Here is an 18581-nt window from a genome sequence, read left to right as displayed (position 1 = left end):
GATTTCATGTCTTACCCTTTTGCACTTTTACACGGGGGTTCCTCTCATAGCCAATGCCCTCCTGTCCTCTGCTTCTCCAAATCACATCTAGGACATGTAGAGGGCCCTGTCCTACTCTACAGTGAAGACCTCACCAAACTGTTTCTTCCAGTCTGCTGCACCACTCAGACTGACCCCTTCTAGGAGTGTTCTGGGTGTCTCCCTATGTTATTCTGATTGCAGGTTGCTTATCCACACAATGTGGGATGCACTTACTAAAACCATCTGTCAAATAGCACACTGCCTAGCACAAGGTAGGTTCTCCAAATAATGCACCCAGGAGGGAGAAAGACCATGGAGCTTTAAGGGGAGGACATACTGAGCTGCATTTAAAGAGGTGGGTCTGGATGGACTAATGAGGCACCATGAAGGCCAAGGGCCATGGAGAACTCAAAGAAGTGCCAAATCTGGGACATGCAAGATGCCTCCACACAGCCAGGTTGTGTGGCACAAATACTGGGCACCACTTATCTGCAACCCACAGGGACCCCTGGCAGTGCTCACCATCATGGCCTGCAACAGCAGCCCCAGGATGAGTGGAAAGAGGGCGCGGATGGTGGGTAGAGCCACTAGGAAGCCTTGAAAGGGTTAAGAAACCAAGCAGACCCACAGTTCCTCCATGGCCCCACCCCTCTAGCCCACTTTGACCTCCCTGGCCCCACACTCATAGAGCCCCACCCACCTACACTTCCTCCATGGACTGGACTCTTAGTTCAGTACACGCAAGGGAAAACTCACTCAGCCATGCTTTCTTCCTGCCAGGCCCTTTTCTATTTCCATTACCCCTTTGCCTGGCCCTGCTAGATTCTTAGACCCACAATCCACCCTACCCACCTATCTCCCTGACCCTACAACCCTTCATCGTGTCCTTGACATGTCCTCCCAATGGGGCTTTTCCCTCTGACACCACCCACATCAGCTCAGTCCTCATTGACCCTCCCCCTGGACTGTCCACCCTTGCCTCCCCACAAGCATGCTCTCCCAATGTGGGTCCTTGGCACTGTGTGGATAAGCCATGACTTAGTCCCAGGAGAATGGCAGATCTCTGGTGCACACAAGGAAGGCCACACAGGTTACCAGAAGGGCAGCAAGATATAAACAAAGGGACCCCAGCAGCAGCATGAAGATTCTGATGTTACAGGGACCCACACAGTTGTTGACCCACATGCAGTGGTGGTCAAAGTCCTAGGGAAGCAGAAGGTTTATCTGGTCTGACCTCCATCACCTGCAAAGACTCAGGTCTCTCACAACCTGGCCTCCTAGGTGGCCTGCTCTTGGTCCTACCTGGCAATTCCATGGTTAGAGCATAGTTAGGACTCCATGGCTCAATATATCACTTCTCCTTAGAGAAAAGACCAGCCTGGTGTCGCTTTGAACAGGATATAGAATAACTCTGAGCCTTTATATTCTCAGATACTGCTAAGGATGTAAAGAACTCCCTTGCCCAGCCAAACTTCTGCACTTGGAAACACATGCACTCATATCCCAGGAAATCCTTCAACTTGGACACCCAGAGGAAGATAGGTAAAGATTTCTTGAACAGGGCAGAAGCTGGCCTAGGGTCTGGGTATCTAACAACAGTGATCCACGGGATGGGACAGGGGCTGCCTTTCCTCCCCCTGACTCTATTAGACTCACAAGATGTGATGCCCTTTTCATGGCAGCACCTGTGCAAACAAAGCCAGCTTCTCAGGACAGGTGCAGACACAGAGGCAATAACTCACATAAGTGACCAAGAGTGGCTAAGAATCACTTTGAGCAGTCTGGAAAGATAGTCTCATACCCACCCCTGGTCCACTTATGCTGTGAAGTTCCCAGTCCTGGCCAGGTGCCCCTTGATAGGATTGTGAGTGACCAGGGAGGAGTACTCACCTCCCACAGATACTACAAGAGGGACAGTGGAAGGTCCGGGGTGAGTGGTGAAAACTGCATGTGGGGCACCAGGGTATGGAAAATGGCCTCCCATACATCCATGCTGTGTATGCTGTCCTGGGATTCTGCTCAATGGAGCCTGGAATGAGAAGAATTTGGGGCAGTGGCAGGAGGCCTGACCATCATGGGGCTGCTCAGGGCATCCCCATAGCATCAATGAGTAACTAGAAGCGTGGGGAAGAGGTGGGAAATCCCAGTCCCTGAAAAGCAAGTTCACCATTCAGATGGACTGGCAGTCACAGAGAGGAGGGTTTCCCTCCAGAAGAGTTCCCAACTTAGATGGGCTGGCAGTCAAAGAGAAGACGGGTCCCTGCCAGCAGAGCCCTCTACAGAGCTCCACCCTTTGGAATAATGATCAGTGCTTGATGTTATGTGTGAAATGTGAAGAAGGCAGAATGAACTGTGTAGTTTGCCAGCATGCCAAGTCTTTCCTTCGAAAACCACCGAAGTCCTCCAGGATGTTTTTTATTTTAATTTTTCCACACCTCAGTGGCTTGGGAAATGAAGTGCCAGGGCCTCAGTCATGATGACATGGAGGCAGGGATCCTGAGCCCATAGGTGGGCTTCACACTTTAGAAATCACCCCTGCGGGCATCAGCCCTTGGGGTACCACTCCTTCTCCCAGGTTTCTGAGGACTTACCTCGATGTATAATGCCCGGGTCCGAGATGTTCAGGGATACCAGGCTCCAGAGGGTCATGAGGAAGAGTGGGCCGGTGACCAGGGCAAAGGCCCACTCTCCATTGCCTACCAGCCATCTGCATCTGAAACCAGAGCCAGACTCACTTCTAGTCTGGGCCAACCCAGAGCTCCCCACGAGGCCTGGCTCACCTGAGGTCAGACTCACAGACCTTAAGGACCGGGGTAAATATCCAGGCTAGAGACGCACCATGGAGACTCCAGCTAATGTCACCAGCACTCCCAGCCACCCGCAGTTCCCTAGATACCTCAGGCACTCTAGACCTCTGAGCTGCTAACTATATATCCTTCTTTCCCTCCTGACCCTCTGTCCTTACTTCCCTGCCTCTTCACTATCATTGTCTATTTTATCTTCTATCTCTTTGTAAGAAGCCTGAGAACTTCCATGGGAGACTCACGGGTAAGGGAAGAAAGCTCCGCTGATATTCATGAGCAGCACCATGATGGAGGCCCAAAAAGACTTGGTCTAATCCAAGTATTTTCAACTTGAGTTCGGACAGGGGGCATCGCATCCCGAGAGAGCGGCATGGCTCTGCCTGTTTCTCATGGAAATGAGAACCTACTGTTAGTTTTGTTAGGTTGCCACCCAGAGTGCAATGACAATAATAGGGAAGGAAAGAAGTATGAACTGTAACATCACAGAGGTCTGGCATGGGAACTCTGGCTACTTCCAGGGACCTCTGAGAGCACCCTCCTCCACCCCCACGTGCACTCTTGTTGCACACTGGGACATCCTGCTCTTTCAAGGTAGCATTGCTGGAGCATGTGGTGATGTGGATGTGGTTTATCCTCCATAGGTTCGTAGCCTGGAGGCTCAGTCCTCAGTGCGGCAGTTCTCAGGTGATAGAAACCATAAGAGGTGGGGCCAGGGTGAGGTAATAGGGTCACTGGGGACAATGCCTTCAGAAGGGAAAAATGTACTCATGGGTCCCCATTTGTTCCTGTGAATGTGAGTTGTAATAAAAAAGAGCAAGATCTGTCCCTCCCCATGTTTCTGTTCATTCCATTTCTAACCCATGTGTGTCCTCCCACTATGATGCCACTCACCATGTTGTGATGACCCTTATCAAATGTCAGTTGCAGGGGCTGCCATATCATGAACTCTGAACTAATAAAACATCATCTCTTTACAAAGCAACCATTCTTGGCTATTTTGTGAGAACCAAATAAGTTAAAGCAGCTAAGACAACAGTCTCTGGGGAGTTGGCATGGGGAGAAGTTTGGTGATTCTTATCACTCTTCCAGGGCCAGTTCTAAATGAAGCAGAGAGTGCTCATTGCTTAGGCTGTATGCACTTCTCCCTTTTTCTTGTGAGAAAGATCCAGGTTTGGGAAGGAGGTAGAAGACTAAACAACTTCCCTGTTTCCCTCGTTTCCAGAATGGGTTCAACATTTTGCTCTTGCTTCAGTATTTCTTATTATATATTTTACCTTATGATTGAAGAATAGATACAGCAGACAGGAAGTTGAAAAAAGAAGAGGGGGAGAAGGGAGAGAATTTTAACAGAAAGATAACACATATTGATCTTTTAAAAAATTATTGCTGCATAATTATATAGAATAGTGGATTATATAGTGGCATATCCATACATGCATGTGATACAATTGATGAAATTTCATTCTCTAATACATCTCCTTTTCCTACCCTGTTTCCTCTCCTTACTCTCCTTCCTCTACCCTAGTGGTTTCCCTTCTCTTTTCATGAGATCCTCCATTTTTATAATTTCATTCTACCTTCCCCATAGGAGGGAAAGAAGGACCTTGACTTTCTGATTCTAGTTTATCTTGCTTAACAGGATGTTCTCTAGTTTCATCCATGTTAAGCAGGAATTGAAATTTTAATTTTATTACCTGAACATGCTTTCTGGTTAACATTAATTTGTTCTCAAAAAATATGAGGTACGAATGATAAATTTTGTGGTCATGCAGGTTGCATAGTACTGAAAAGCAGTAAATGAAATTGTAACTTACTCTCTATTTAGGACAGGCACAGAATGCATAGCTGATACTCACTAAAGCTTATTCAAGTTTTTAGCAAATAATCCAAAACTATACTCTTGATTAAAAAATGCAATATTTTTTATGAGATAAATTGGTATTTATTTAGAATCCATACTGTCTATTGATTCTTGATCAATTTCTTGCACTTTAGCATCTTGTTAAGGAAGTCAGATTCTATGCTGATAAGTGAAGGTAAGGATTGGGCCTACTTTTTCTTCTAGTCGTGGCAAGGTCTTTGATCCACTTTGAGTTGAGTTTCATGCAGGGTGAGAGACAAAGGTTTGATTTCATTGTGTTACATGTGACTTTTCATTTTTCCTAGCACTATTTGTTGAATAGGCTCTCTTTTCTCCAGTGAATGATTTTGGCATCTTTGTCTAGTATAAGATAACTGTATTTATGTGGGTTTGTCTCTGTGTCTTACAGGTAGTCTTACCAATTGGTCTACATGTCTATTTTAGTACCAATACCATGCTGCTTTTATTGCTATAGTTGAGTATAGTTTGAGGTCTGGTATTGTGATGCTTTCTGCTTCACTTTTCTTTCTAAGGATTACTTTGGCTATTCAGTATCTCTTATTTTTTTTTCAGATGAATTTCATGATTGTCTTTCCTAGTTCTATGAAGAATGTCATTGGGATTTTAATAGGAATTGCATTAAATTTGTGTAATGCTTTTGGTAGTGTGGTCATTTTGACAATATTAATTCTGCCTATCCAGGATCATCATTTCCATCTTCTAAGATTTCTTCATTTATTTGTTTAGTATTCTGTAGTTTTCATTTTAGAGATCTTTCGCCTCTTTTGATAGTTTGATTCCCAACACTCATACATTGCTGGTGGGAATGCAAAATGGTGCAACCATTGTGGAAAGCATTATGGTGATTTCTCAGAAAACTTGGAATGGATCCACCATTTGACCCTATTATCCCATTGCTCAGTTTATATGCAAAGAACTTAAAATCAGCATACTATATTCATGACTTCACATCAATGTTTATAGTAGCTCATCTCACAATAGCTAAACTATGGAACCAAACTAGGTGATCTTCTATAGATGAACTGATAGAGAAAATGTTATATATATGTGTACATATATATATGCATACACACACACACACACACACACACAAATATACATATACACCATGGATTATTACTCAGCTTTAAAGAATAATGAAATTGTGGCATTTGCTGGTAAATGGATGAAGTTGGATGATGTCATGTTGAGCAAAATAAACCAAACCCAAAAAACCAAAGGTCGAATGTTTTACCTGATATGCAGGTACTAATTCACAATAAGGGGGTATACAGGAAAAAATAGAAAAAATAGAGTTAACTTTATATTTGGTAGAGGGGAGTGAAGGGAGGGGAAGTGGTATGGGATAGGAAAGATAGTAGACATTATTACCTCATGTAAAAATATGACTGTATGACCAATGTAATTCTATAATATATACAATCAGAAAAATGAAAAATCACACTACATTTATGTATAATTTATCATTATGTATAAATGTTTTCTACTGTCATGTACAAGTAATTAGAAAATATTTAAAATTTTTAAAAGTAGGTATTTAATATTTTACATGAATATATCTAATTCAAACCTTAACATTCCAGATGAACCTTCAAATTTAAATGATTGTTGAAAGTCAGTTTCAAACACTTTGAGAGGTATGGTCCCTGCACTTTATATAATCATTCCACTTTTCTGTTATCTCAAATGAGAAGATAAGCAAAATGAGTTTAAAAAATAATGTGAATATATATTAAAACACACCTTAGTTATTTCAACTAGTCTTCCTAACTTGGGTTATAGATTTGTATTTTTTTAATGGATAGTAGAATAGATTTGCCAATAAACAATATTATGACATTATTGAAATGCATTTATGGGGAAAACAATATTATAGAATGGTGAACAATAACAGATATGAGAGAGAAGGGTTTTCATTCTCCATCCTGGATGAAGAAAAAGAGTAATAATTATTTTGTGGGCTTGATTCTCTGGAGCTGAGATGTCTGTATAGTGTTTCTATAAATCTTCAGAAACTCCAGAAAAACATGACACAGAAAGCAGCATGGATTTTTTTAGTCATTGCTTCTCCCATTTTCTTTCTTGATATTATCTATGAAGTATTCTTTTCTAAATTATTTATCACATAAATGCATAAAGCACCAAAATATACTTAGAAATTATTTCACAGGTAGTCTTACCAATATGATTTCAAAAATATTTTATATATATTTTTAAAAATTCAGTATCTAATTGAGAAAAAAATTCTCAGGGGTATATCCTGAGATTAGAAAGGTGAGAAGATAAAAATTAAATTCATAGGAAAGTCATAAGAAGTAAATTAATAAAAATCCTGACTAGTGCATTATAATAATATCAGTTTATAATAATGAAAATGACATTATCACCTATTTATCATGAACCAGTGTTGTGGACTAAAGAATAAAAGGCATTTTAATGAAATGAAAGAGTGAATCATACTTCTCATAGGTAAATACAAATATTCATAATATTAGTCGAATGCCATTATTTTGTATAAAGTTTTTCTCAGTCAGTCTAAATGCTTACATTTGAAAAAGCTTCAATTTTAAAAGTCAAATAGAAATAGAGGAAGATAAAAATCTATATTATCTGTGGAAAGTAAAATACTGAATAAGAAAACATTAACCCTTATTTAAGGAGGTTTGTGTGTGAGAGAAAAACAGAGACAGTGAGAGAATGAGAGAGAGAAGTGTACATATGTGGACATAAGCAATGTGAACACATTATTTCATAATTAACATAATTTCAGGCATTTTTCATTTTCTCTATATTCAGGAGGTAAATGAATATGAAATATAAGTTGAAAACCAAGTCTGATTTAAACAATGCAATAAAAGAGATAAGAACAGGAAAACGGGGAAAAAAAAGAGAGAGAGAGAGAAAACCATGAAAACAAAAGCTGATTTGTAACAACTACAGTGAGATTCAACTCCACCTACTGAAAATGACCAAACAGAGTTGGACACTGGGTAAGTCCCCTGCAGGCTGTATGACTGGTTTGGAGTGCAGGTTCCATTACGCCAAGTCCATTGGTAGTGGCAGTTGTAGGGCTGGGACCAGTTGCACATGGAAAAACTGTGAGTGCCATCGAACCCTGTAGCCTCCCTAGGGCAGAAGGTGAGGCTGAAGAAGAGAGTGACTTGTACATGTCCCCTGGTTCTACTCGCTGCCCACCACCTGCTGCTGTCTGGCAGTGGTGCCCAGCTGCATAGCCATGAGATGGAGTTGGCTTGCCAAAAGCACAAAGACAGTGAGGAGCTCTGTGGAGTGCAAATGGAATCTTGTGGAAGTTCATAAACTGGGCAGCCTAGCACTGCCTGAATCCCAGTCCTTAGATCAGAAACATGCCAAAGCACAAAAGGCAGTGTCAGCACTGAGGCAAGGAGAAGAATGAAGACTCACACACATTATGGAGGACATGTTAAATTATAACATGGAGATGCAATCAGCAACACCTAGACAATGGAAAACTCTTTAAATGGGTAAATGGGTACCTTTAACAAGTGCATTTTAAGGTGTGTAAAGAGAAAGAGATGGAGAAATAAGAGGTCCAGGATAGCCAAAGCAATCCTTAGTGAGAAAAGTGAAGCAAGACACATGACAATACCAGATCTTCAATTATACTCAGAGCTATGGTAACAAATAACACATGGTATTGGCACCAAAACAAGCATGAAGACCAGTGGAATGGAATATGAGACACAGTGACAAACCCACATGAGCACAGTTATCTCATGCTAGACCAAGGCTCCACGAACATACATTAGAGAAAAGATAACCTCTTCAACAAATGGTGCTGGGAAAACTGGAAACCTATATGTAGCAGAATGAAATTTAAACCCTCTCTCTCACATTGCACAATCTCAAAGTGGATGAAAGACCTAGGTATTAGACCAGAAACCCAGCATCTACTAAAAGAAAATGCCGACATGCCTGCTTAGGACCCAACTTCCTCATCAAGACTCCTAAAATGCAAGATATAATCAAGAAGTAATTAGTGGGATGATTTCAAACTAAAAAACCTCTCCACAGCAAAGGAAACGACAGTGAAGAGAGAAATTATACAATGTGAGAAAATCTTTGCCACCCACAGCTCAGTTAAGGCTTTAATTTCCAGAATATACAAAGAACTGAAAAGTTTACTGTAAAAAATCAAATAAACCAATCAACAAATGGTCAAAAAAACTAAACAGTCACTTCTCAATAGAAGAAATATGGACAACAAATATATGAAAAATGTTCAACATCTCTAGAAATCAGAGTAATGCAAATTAAAACTACACTGATATTTCACCTCACTTCAACCACAATGGCAATAATCAGAATACAACTAATAATCGATGTTGGTGAGGATTAGGGAAAAGTGTACACACATACAATCCTGGTAGGAATGTAAATTGGAGCAATCACTCTGCAACGCATTTTTGAGATTTCTCAAAAAACTAGAAATGGAATCTCCATTTGACCCAGTTATCCCACTTGTAAGTATATATCCAAATGACCAAAATCATAGTAATTATATATATTAATAGGATAATGAGAGGTATCAGTACATGTGTATACTGTGTAATGTTTAAATCAGGTTAACCATGTGTATATCCTCAAAAATCAAGCTTTTTTTTTTTTTTGTAAATAGTGCCTCTTCTAGAAATATTTTTTTTCCTGCAGATGATCTCTTATAAAAGAAAACTTTGGACAGGTTTAGAGACCATCATTTTCTGGGTGGGCAGAGAGAATTTATAGACAGGAAATAAGTGAAGTGTGGTCAGAAAGGGTTCAGCTGGTTACAGCTCAGTGCTTGCCTTCCATGGACATAGTGGACTAGTTGGCAGCCTGTGATTGACTAATGTTCACTGCTGATGGTTTTAGAATTTTACCTCTCTCTTTATTCTGTCCATTTAGTCAGTCATTTGCAAAAAGCATCTACTTCTACCAAGGTTGCCCTGTTTGCCCTAAAAAATTTCTAGGAATCTCTTGTCTCAAAAAATCCATTTTTGTTAAAAATTGTGTACCCAATTCAGTATCAATAGTATTTGGAGGAATGAAAAGGGCAGAAGTGTCCTAAAGAACTTTTGTAATCATGCATGCAGAGTTCCAAATATCATAGGTAGTGAACTAGGCAGTCATTTTGATTGTCAGAATACACAGTAGTGGGCTCTTAGCAAGGCACACAGGGAACTCTTGCCTACCTTGACCTCATCTGCAGGCCTCATCAACCACTTAGCAATTTACTTGAAAAACTATAAATTCAATTAAATAAATTATGACATGCTTTAGTCTTCAGGCAAAAACTTCAGTGGCAAATTGGAAGACAGACTCACATCATTTTTATGTTCCATCTATTAGTGTTGGAAATACCTTTATTATTTTCTTGTTTCAGTTGAGATGTAATACTCTTTCTCAATGTCAGAAAAAAGTTCAAAAACAGGTTTACCTGCAGAGGCAGGATGTGTCTCTGACTTTTGTCTGCATTGGATGGAACACACGTAGCAAGAGGGTATAAAAAGGTTTGTTACTCACATCATAAGGCTTTCTGGGAAGAGCACAACAGTTTAAAAGACATATCGAATGATAGAATGAGAAAGCAAGGAAAAGTTATTTTTATTATTTCTTCTTTGTAAGTCAACAGAGCTGGGTCAGAGTTTTCATGTGTGATTTGCACTTCCCACTGGTGCTAAAGGAAGGATCACACAGGCTTTCTCTAATCAGCTGTGCAGATGTAGGGCAGAAGGGCAATAGGGAGGTGTGAGATACAAAAGGTATAAGCAAACATAAAATGATGTGAGTCTGTCTTCCAATTTGCCACTGAAGTTTTTACCTGAAGACTAAAGCATGTCATAATTTATTTAATATAGATATTCTCCACTTCATCCATTTACTAACAAATACCATAATTTCATTCTTTGTAGCTGAGTAATATTCCATTGTATAAACATACCCCATTTTCTTCCATTCATCTGTTGAAAGATATCTAGGTTGATTCTATAGCTTGGCTATTGTGAATTGAGTTTCTATAAATATTGATGTGGCTGCATCAACTGTAATATGCTGATTTTAAGTCCTTTGAGTTTGGTTTATTTTATTTTAATTTGACATGTTTTGGTCATTAATCATCAAAACTTTTGTAGTACAATGCAATTATGTTTTATTAAAAGCAAAAATTAACTATATTGGGTATTCTTCCTAAAGTAGAAAGTTTCCTGTGCTTTTATTTCTTCAAGGATTTTCTTTTTATAAATCTCCAGGCTAAATGATTAGTTCATGGACTATATAGCTGCATTATTTTTTTTGCATTTCCTCATCATCCCAATCTGAAATGTACTTATGACAACGGTTTACATATATTTGAATTTCTGTTTGTGGAGGATTTAAAAAAATAACTGCTGACAAAAGATTTATCTCATATGAATTTTTTTTTTTTAAATGGAATAGGAATAAAATCAAGTTAGTTTTTTTTATAAGAATGAGATTGAAAGGGAATAGTATAAAAAGAAAAGAAGAGAGGGTCTCTTAGAAATTCATTAAACCATGTGTATTCATTAGGATGATAGCTTAGCGGAAACAATGTATAGAGGCACATTGGAATCTAAATAGAAAATGTATTTTATATTAATTTACATTCTAACTCTAATCAAATTTATTGCATATTACCTACATTAACTTATACTTGTGATATATTTGAAGTCAGAGCATCAATTTAACTTGTAAGAATGTAATTATATTTGATAATGTATTCACTTTTCATTATTCTGCTTATGCTTCTAACCATGCAGACTCAATGGTGCTTGCAATGAGACAGGAGGGAAATTGCTTGAGAGAAGCACCATGCTCTACTCTTTTCCTGTGCCTACCTGCCTGCCTGCCTGCCTTACAATTCTCACTGAATGGTAATAATTTAGTGTTTTGAGTGTTACACGCACAACATTTCTGTAAGAAAAGATATTTTTAAAGATGAAACACAAAATCTCGTTACAGATGACTATTAACAGATGAACTTCTGCAATTGATCTTCATATAGAAAAAACTAACTTTGAATCCTAACTAAGCATAACTGTAATCCTCTCAAAAGTACTTCTGTTCTTATCAGTAGAACTGCATTGCAAATATTTATTCAATTCCTGTTGCTTGGGGGGTGATAGTGTTGTTATGCACTGACTTATATTCCTCCCAAATTTATTTATTGAAGTCCTACAACCCCAATGTGAATGTATTTGGAGACGAGGCCCTTAAGGAGGTAATCTTAATGAGATCATAGGGTGGGGTTCTAATTCACTAGGATGGGTGACCTTATAAGAACAGAAAGAGACACCAAGTGTATCTGCAGACAGAGGAAAGGTCATTTGAAGACACAGTAACAAAGCAGCCATCTGTAAGCCAAGGAGAGGTGCCAGGAGAAAATTAACCTCCAGTACCTACTTCTCAGACTTCCATCTCCCAGAATTGTGGGAAAATACATTTGCACTATTTAAACCACCCAGTAGGTGGGGATAGTTATCACAGTCCATGATGACTTACACAATTATGCTTTTCAATTTCAACAATAAAAATTTGTAATATTTTTACTTTCAACTGACATAGAAATACCCACTTAACAATAAAGATTCTGCCATTTAACCTCAAACTTTTATCATCTGGCCATTAACATAATAAGTTTATAATATTTTACCCTAAAGAGCCACTTTTTTGCACTGAACTTTCATAAGATTGATCTGCTGTTTTAAATTAGCATTTACTATAATTAATTATCTATTCTATGCTTTTGTGACATTCATTCTATTACTGCTATTAAAAAGAGAGCATCATGCATAGAAGGGCAACATATTTTGTTTTATTCTCCATTTAGAAAACTGAATGTGCTTCCAGCAAGTACTTAATAAATTATTATGAGTTAATCGTTGTAAGGTTGAAAAATAAATGTGGGTATTCCAAAAATGTATTCACCTCATAAAGTACTTATTTTACAAATTGATTCACATGTTGGATTGCCAAGCCAGAGATCTAGGGACTAGTTTAGGTCATTCTTGTATTCCTATCATACAGCAAATGGAAAACTTTCAGTAAATCCAGTCAAAGGTACCACTTGTAATATTAAATCTCCATCTTCATATCCTTAGTGTCATCACCCTGACTTGGACCATCCCAATTTTTCTTAGAACACTGTTTTCTGCTCCTGTATTACTCCATTTCAATCAATATTTCCATTCCAGTTGGAAGGACTTTTTAAAATTGGAATGGACATGCCACTCATATGCATGTCAAAGATGTCACAGGATTGAGTAATCTTTGGCTAAAGAGTTGTCAATTCTTCCTTTGGTAGGTATCCTATTATACAGCATATAGTTTCTCAACTTGGGAAATAAACCATTAATCTCATAAAAATGTGTGCTAAAATGGGGTATCGAGAATTAAGTGTGATTAAGAAGTAAGATATTCTTACTACTGAAATTTATATTTCTATCAAATTGACTTTAGATCTTTGTGGATGATGTTATTTAGTACCTTGAACTTACAAGAGTAAATTAAGCAGATACAGAAGAAACAAATGAAAATTATTAATGCAAATGAGTATAAAAGGCAAAACATTTTACTAGTAATTTTTATACTACCATACACTAAATGGATTCCAACATTCCTACTCTTTCATATTTTCCTGGATGTATCTTTCAAGATTGTTGATATAATTAACCAAACTATGCTTCACTTTTGACAAGCAGATAATGTATATTAATAGAAAATAGATAAAGGTAATAAAGTCAATTGCATTTTAAGGCATTGATTTTATGCCTAAATAATTTAAATAATTATTCAATATATATATTAATCTTTTATAAATTTATTCCTAAATGTTGAGGAAGGTTGAATGGAAAAGTCCAATAATAGCATTAAATATAAAATAAAATATCAGGAAGAACACTACCTGTATTTCATGAATATATTTTACCTTAGGAAATAAAAGAAGAGACACAGCAGACAGGAAGTTGGACAAAAAAGAGGGAAGGAAGGGGGAGAATTTTAACAGAAAGTTAACATATATTGATCTTTTTAAAAAAACTATTGCCACATAATAATTACATAAAATAGTGCATTATGTAATGGCATATTCATACATGCATTTAATATAATTTAAGTAATCTCATTCTCTAATACATGTCCTTTCCCTACCCTGTTTCTTTCCCTTACCCCCCTTTTCTCCTACCCTTGTGGTCTCCCTTCTATTTTCATGAAATCCTCTGTTCTTAATTTATCTCTCTAGCTTCCCCATATGAGGGGGAAAAAGAACCTTGGCTTTCTGATTTTAGCTTATCTTGCTTACCATGATGTAGTTCCATTCATTTACCTACAAGTGAATCATTTTTTCTCCTTTGTGACTGAATAAAATTTCATTGTGTATATACACCAAATTTTCTTTATCATGTTCACCTGTTGAGAGACACCATCACTGTTTCCATAAGCTGGCTCTTGTGAATTGGGCTGCTATAAACATGGACACGTGATACATATTGATCTTTAATTAATAAATATAAGAATAAAAAGAAATTAGGGATCATTAATTTGCCATTAGTTGGTAAAAACTATTTTCGTCAGTTTTGACTGCTAGAACAGAACAGTGTAGACTAGATACAAATATATTTCTCACAATTCTGGAGCCTGAAAGTCCAAGCCCCAGGCTCCAGCAGAGCTATGTCTGATGATAGATTCCTTGTGGATGTGCAGATGTTTGCCATTTTGTTTATTTCCTCTCATGGCTGCAAACAAACAGAGAGGAAGAAAGCTCTTCCTACTCTTATAAGTATAGTAATACTGTTCATGTGGGCTCCACTCTCATAACCTAACACCTCCTAAAGACCTTTTGCATAATACCACCAACTTTGGAAGTTAAGATTTAAATACATGGATTTGGGATGTATATAAACATTCAGTTCACAACAATGACAAACTCAAAAATATTAGTCTTTCTAGAAGAACAGAAATTTTATTGCCTGAACATGCTTTCCGGTTAACAGTAATTTGTTCTCAATCTTAAAAGATAAATTTTGTGATTGTACAGGTTACATAGTAATTAAAAGGCAGTAACTGACTCTATTTAGGACAGTCTCAAAGTGCATAGCTGATGCTCACTATACCTTATGAAAATTTTTAGCAAATAATTCAAAACTATAATTTTGAGGCAAATAACAGAAATATTTTTTCTCAGGTAAATTAGTATTTATTTGAACTCCATCCTATATAATGATTCTTGATTTAAAATCTTGCATTTTAGGGATATTGTTAAGGAAGGCAGGTCCCAGGCTGACATGGTGAAGATTTAGGCCTTTTTTGCTTCTACTAGTCACAGGGTCTCTGTTTTAGTGCCTAAGTCTTTGATCTACTTTGAGTTGGATAAAGGTTTAATTTCATTGTGTTACATGTGGCTTTCCATTTTTCCCAGCACCATTTGTTGAATAGGCTATCTTTTACCCAGTGAATGTTTTTGGCACCTTTGTCTAGTATTAGATAGCTGTATTTATGTGAGTTTTTCTCTGTGTCTTCTATTGTGTACATGTCTATTTTGGTGCCAATACCATGCCATTTTTGTTACTTTAGTTCTGTACTATAAAATCTGGTATTTTCATACCTCCTGCTTCACTCTTCTTGCTAAGGATTGCTTTGTCTGAGTCTTTTATTTTTCCAAATGAATTTCACATCAATGTTTATAGTACCTCAACTCGCCAAAGCAAAAATATGGAACCAACCTAGGTTCTCTTCGACAGATGAATGGATTGAAAAAATGTGATATATGATAGGATATTACTCAGCTTTAGAGAAGAATGAAATTGTGACATTGCTGATAAATAGATGGAGTTGGAGAATATCATTCTAAGCCAAATAAGCCAAACCTATAAAAAACCAAAGGCAGAATATTTTCTCCAATAAGTGGATGATAATTCATAATAAGGGAGTATGATATGAAAAAAACAGTTACTTTATATAATGTAGAGGGGAGTGAAGGGACAGAAGTGGTATGGGGTTAGGAAAGATAGTAGACATTATTACCTCATGTATATATATATATATGACTGCATGACCAATGTGATTCTATAATATGTAAAAATCAGAAAAATTAGAAATCACACTCCATTTATATATGATTTATCAAAATATATAAATGCATTCTATTGCAATGTTCATAGCTGCTCAAATCACAACAGCTAGATTGTGGAACCACCTAGATGCCCTTCAATAGATGAATGGATAAGAAACCGTGGTATATATACACAATGGAACATTACTCAGCCATAAAGAAGAATAAAATTATGGCATTTGCAGGCAAATGGATGAAGTTGGAGAATATCATGCTAAGTGAGATAAGTAAATCTCAAAAAAACCAAAGGACAAATGATTTCTCTGATAAGTGGATGATGATACATAACAGGGGATGGGAGGGAGGCAAGAATGGAGGAGGGATGGATTGTATAGAGGAAAAAGAGGGGTAGGAGGGTTGGAGGGAAGGAAAAATATCAGAATGAGACAAACATCATTACCCTATGTACATGTATGATTATGCCAATGGTCTGACTCTACTTCATGTGCAACCAGAGAAACAAATTGTACCCCATTTGTTTACAATGAAACAAAATAAATAAATTTTAAAAAATTGGTATTTAACATTTTATATGACTATATCTAATTGAAACCTAAACATTCCAAATGTATCTTCAAATTTAAATGATGATTGAAGGTTAGTTTGAAAGACTTTCAGGGGTAGAGTTCCTGCATTTTATGTAATCATTCCACTTTTCTGTCATCTCAATGAGAGGATAAGCAAAATGGGTTTAAAAAATAACGTGAATGTATAATAAATCATACCTTAGCTATTTCAACAAGTCTTCCTAATTTGGGTTATAGTTTTTTAAAATGAATAATAGAACAGATTTGCTAATAAAGAAAAGAATGTTATGACATTATTGAAATGCATTTATGGGAAAAACAATATTATACAATGGCGAACAATAACAGATATGAGAGAGGAGAAGGGATTTCATTCGCCTCCATCCTGGATGAAGAAAAAGAGTAATAATCATTTTCTGGGCTTGATTCTCTGGAGCTGAGATATCTGTACTCTGTCTCTATAAATCTTCAGAAACTCCAGAAAAACATGACACATAAAGTAGCATTTTTTTTTTTTTTAGTCACTGCTTCTCCCATTTTCTTGTTCTTATTAACTATGAAATATTCTTTTCTAATTTATCACATAAATGCATAAAGCACCAAAATAAACTTAGAAATTGCTTCACAGGTAGTCTTATCAATACTATTTCAAAAAAAAAATTTATATGTATTTTTATAAATTCAGTTCTTAATTTTGAGAATCCAATCCCAATAGTATATCCTGAGATGGGAAAGGTGAGAAGATGAAAAGAAAATTCATAGGAAAGTCGCAAGAAGCAAATAAATTAATAAAAATCCTGACAAGTACATTATAATGTCAGTTTATAATAATGAATATAATATTATCACCTATTTATTATGAATCAGTGTTGTTGACTACAGAATAATATAGTAGTTTAGTGGAATGAAATGTGAATCACCCTTCTCATAGATAAATACAAGTATTCATATTAGTCAAACACCATTATCTTGTCTAATTTTTTCACATTCAGTCTAAAAGTTTACATTTGAAAAAGAGATTTAATTGAAAAAATCAAGTAGAAATAGAGGAAAAGTCTATATTATCTGTGGAAATTTAACACTGAATAAGAAAAAAAAAATCAAACCTTATTTAAGGAGGTTTGTGTGTGAGAAAAACAGAGACAGTGAGAGAATGAGATAGAGAAGTGTACATATGTGGACATAAGCATTGTGAACACAGTATTCCAAAATTAATATAATTTTAAGTATTTTCAATATCCTGTATATTCAGGAGATAAGTGATTATGGAATACAAATTGAAAACCACGTCTGATTTAAAAGATGCAATAAAAGAGATAAGAGCAGCAAAACAGAAAGAAACAGAAAAAATCATGAAAACAAAAGCTGATTTTTAAGAACTACAGTGAGATTCAACTGCACTTACCAAAGTTGACCCAAACAGAGCGGGACGCTGGGTAACGGCCCGGGCGGCTGGGCAACGACCGGGCAGGCTGGGCGGCTGGCTCGGGGTGCAGGTTCCATTAGGCCAAGTCCATTGGCAGTGGCGGTTGTAGGGCGGGGGCCAGTTGCACGTAGAATAAACCGTAGCAGTCCTCGAGACCCTGTAGCCTCTCTCTTGCAGAGGGTTAGGTTGAGGAGGAGAGTGACTTGGACATGTCCCCTGCTTCTCCCCACTGTCTACCGCCAGCTGCTGTCTGGCGGTGGTGCCCAGCTGCGCAGCCATGGGCTGGAGTTGGCTTGCCAAAAGCACCAAGACAGTGACGAGCTATGTGGCATACAGATGAAATCCTGAAGAAGCTGAGCACAAACTCCATAGCTTAACACTGCCTAACTATGAGTCCTTAGATCAGGAACATGCCAAAGAACAAAATGTACTGTCAGCACTGAGGCAAGGAGAAAATGAACGGAGACAGAGAAGAGGCTTTAGTACACAGGGAGAGGATGTGCCTGTGGAGTGTGGATGCCATTTGCAGGGATGCTTTAAACAAGAGTTTTATTAATTGAGATAAAAGAAACAAAAGATGAAGATAAATCAAATCCATTTATTCAGAAATATGAACAAAAAAGCAGACATTTTGTTATTTTGAGTCAGTGGGATGATAGAGTTTTTTGTCTGACCGTCCACACCTTGTATGTGAAGAAACTGCTAAATATTTCATGGTGTTTTCACCTAGAAGCTGAGCAGAAAGGGTTTTCTCTTCTTTCAGAATAAAGAGGGAAGT

At 37.4% G+C, this 18581-nt stretch overlaps 1 pseudogene; it reads left to right on the top strand.

Moving 5' to 3' along the window:
- Positions 1-420: 420 nt before the first annotated feature.
- On the top strand, positions 421-18571 carry LOC124993578 (hsp90 co-chaperone Cdc37-like 1; annotated as a pseudogene).
- Positions 18572-18581: the final 10 nt, after the last annotated feature.

Source organism: Sciurus carolinensis, chromosome 9, assembly GCF_902686445.1.
Source record: "Sciurus carolinensis chromosome 9, mSciCar1.2, whole genome shotgun sequence".
Lineage (NCBI taxonomy): Eukaryota > Metazoa > Chordata > Mammalia > Rodentia > Sciuridae > Sciurus > Sciurus carolinensis.
Note: the sequence above shows the minus strand (reverse complement) of the source record. Positions and strands in the feature narration are given on the sequence as shown.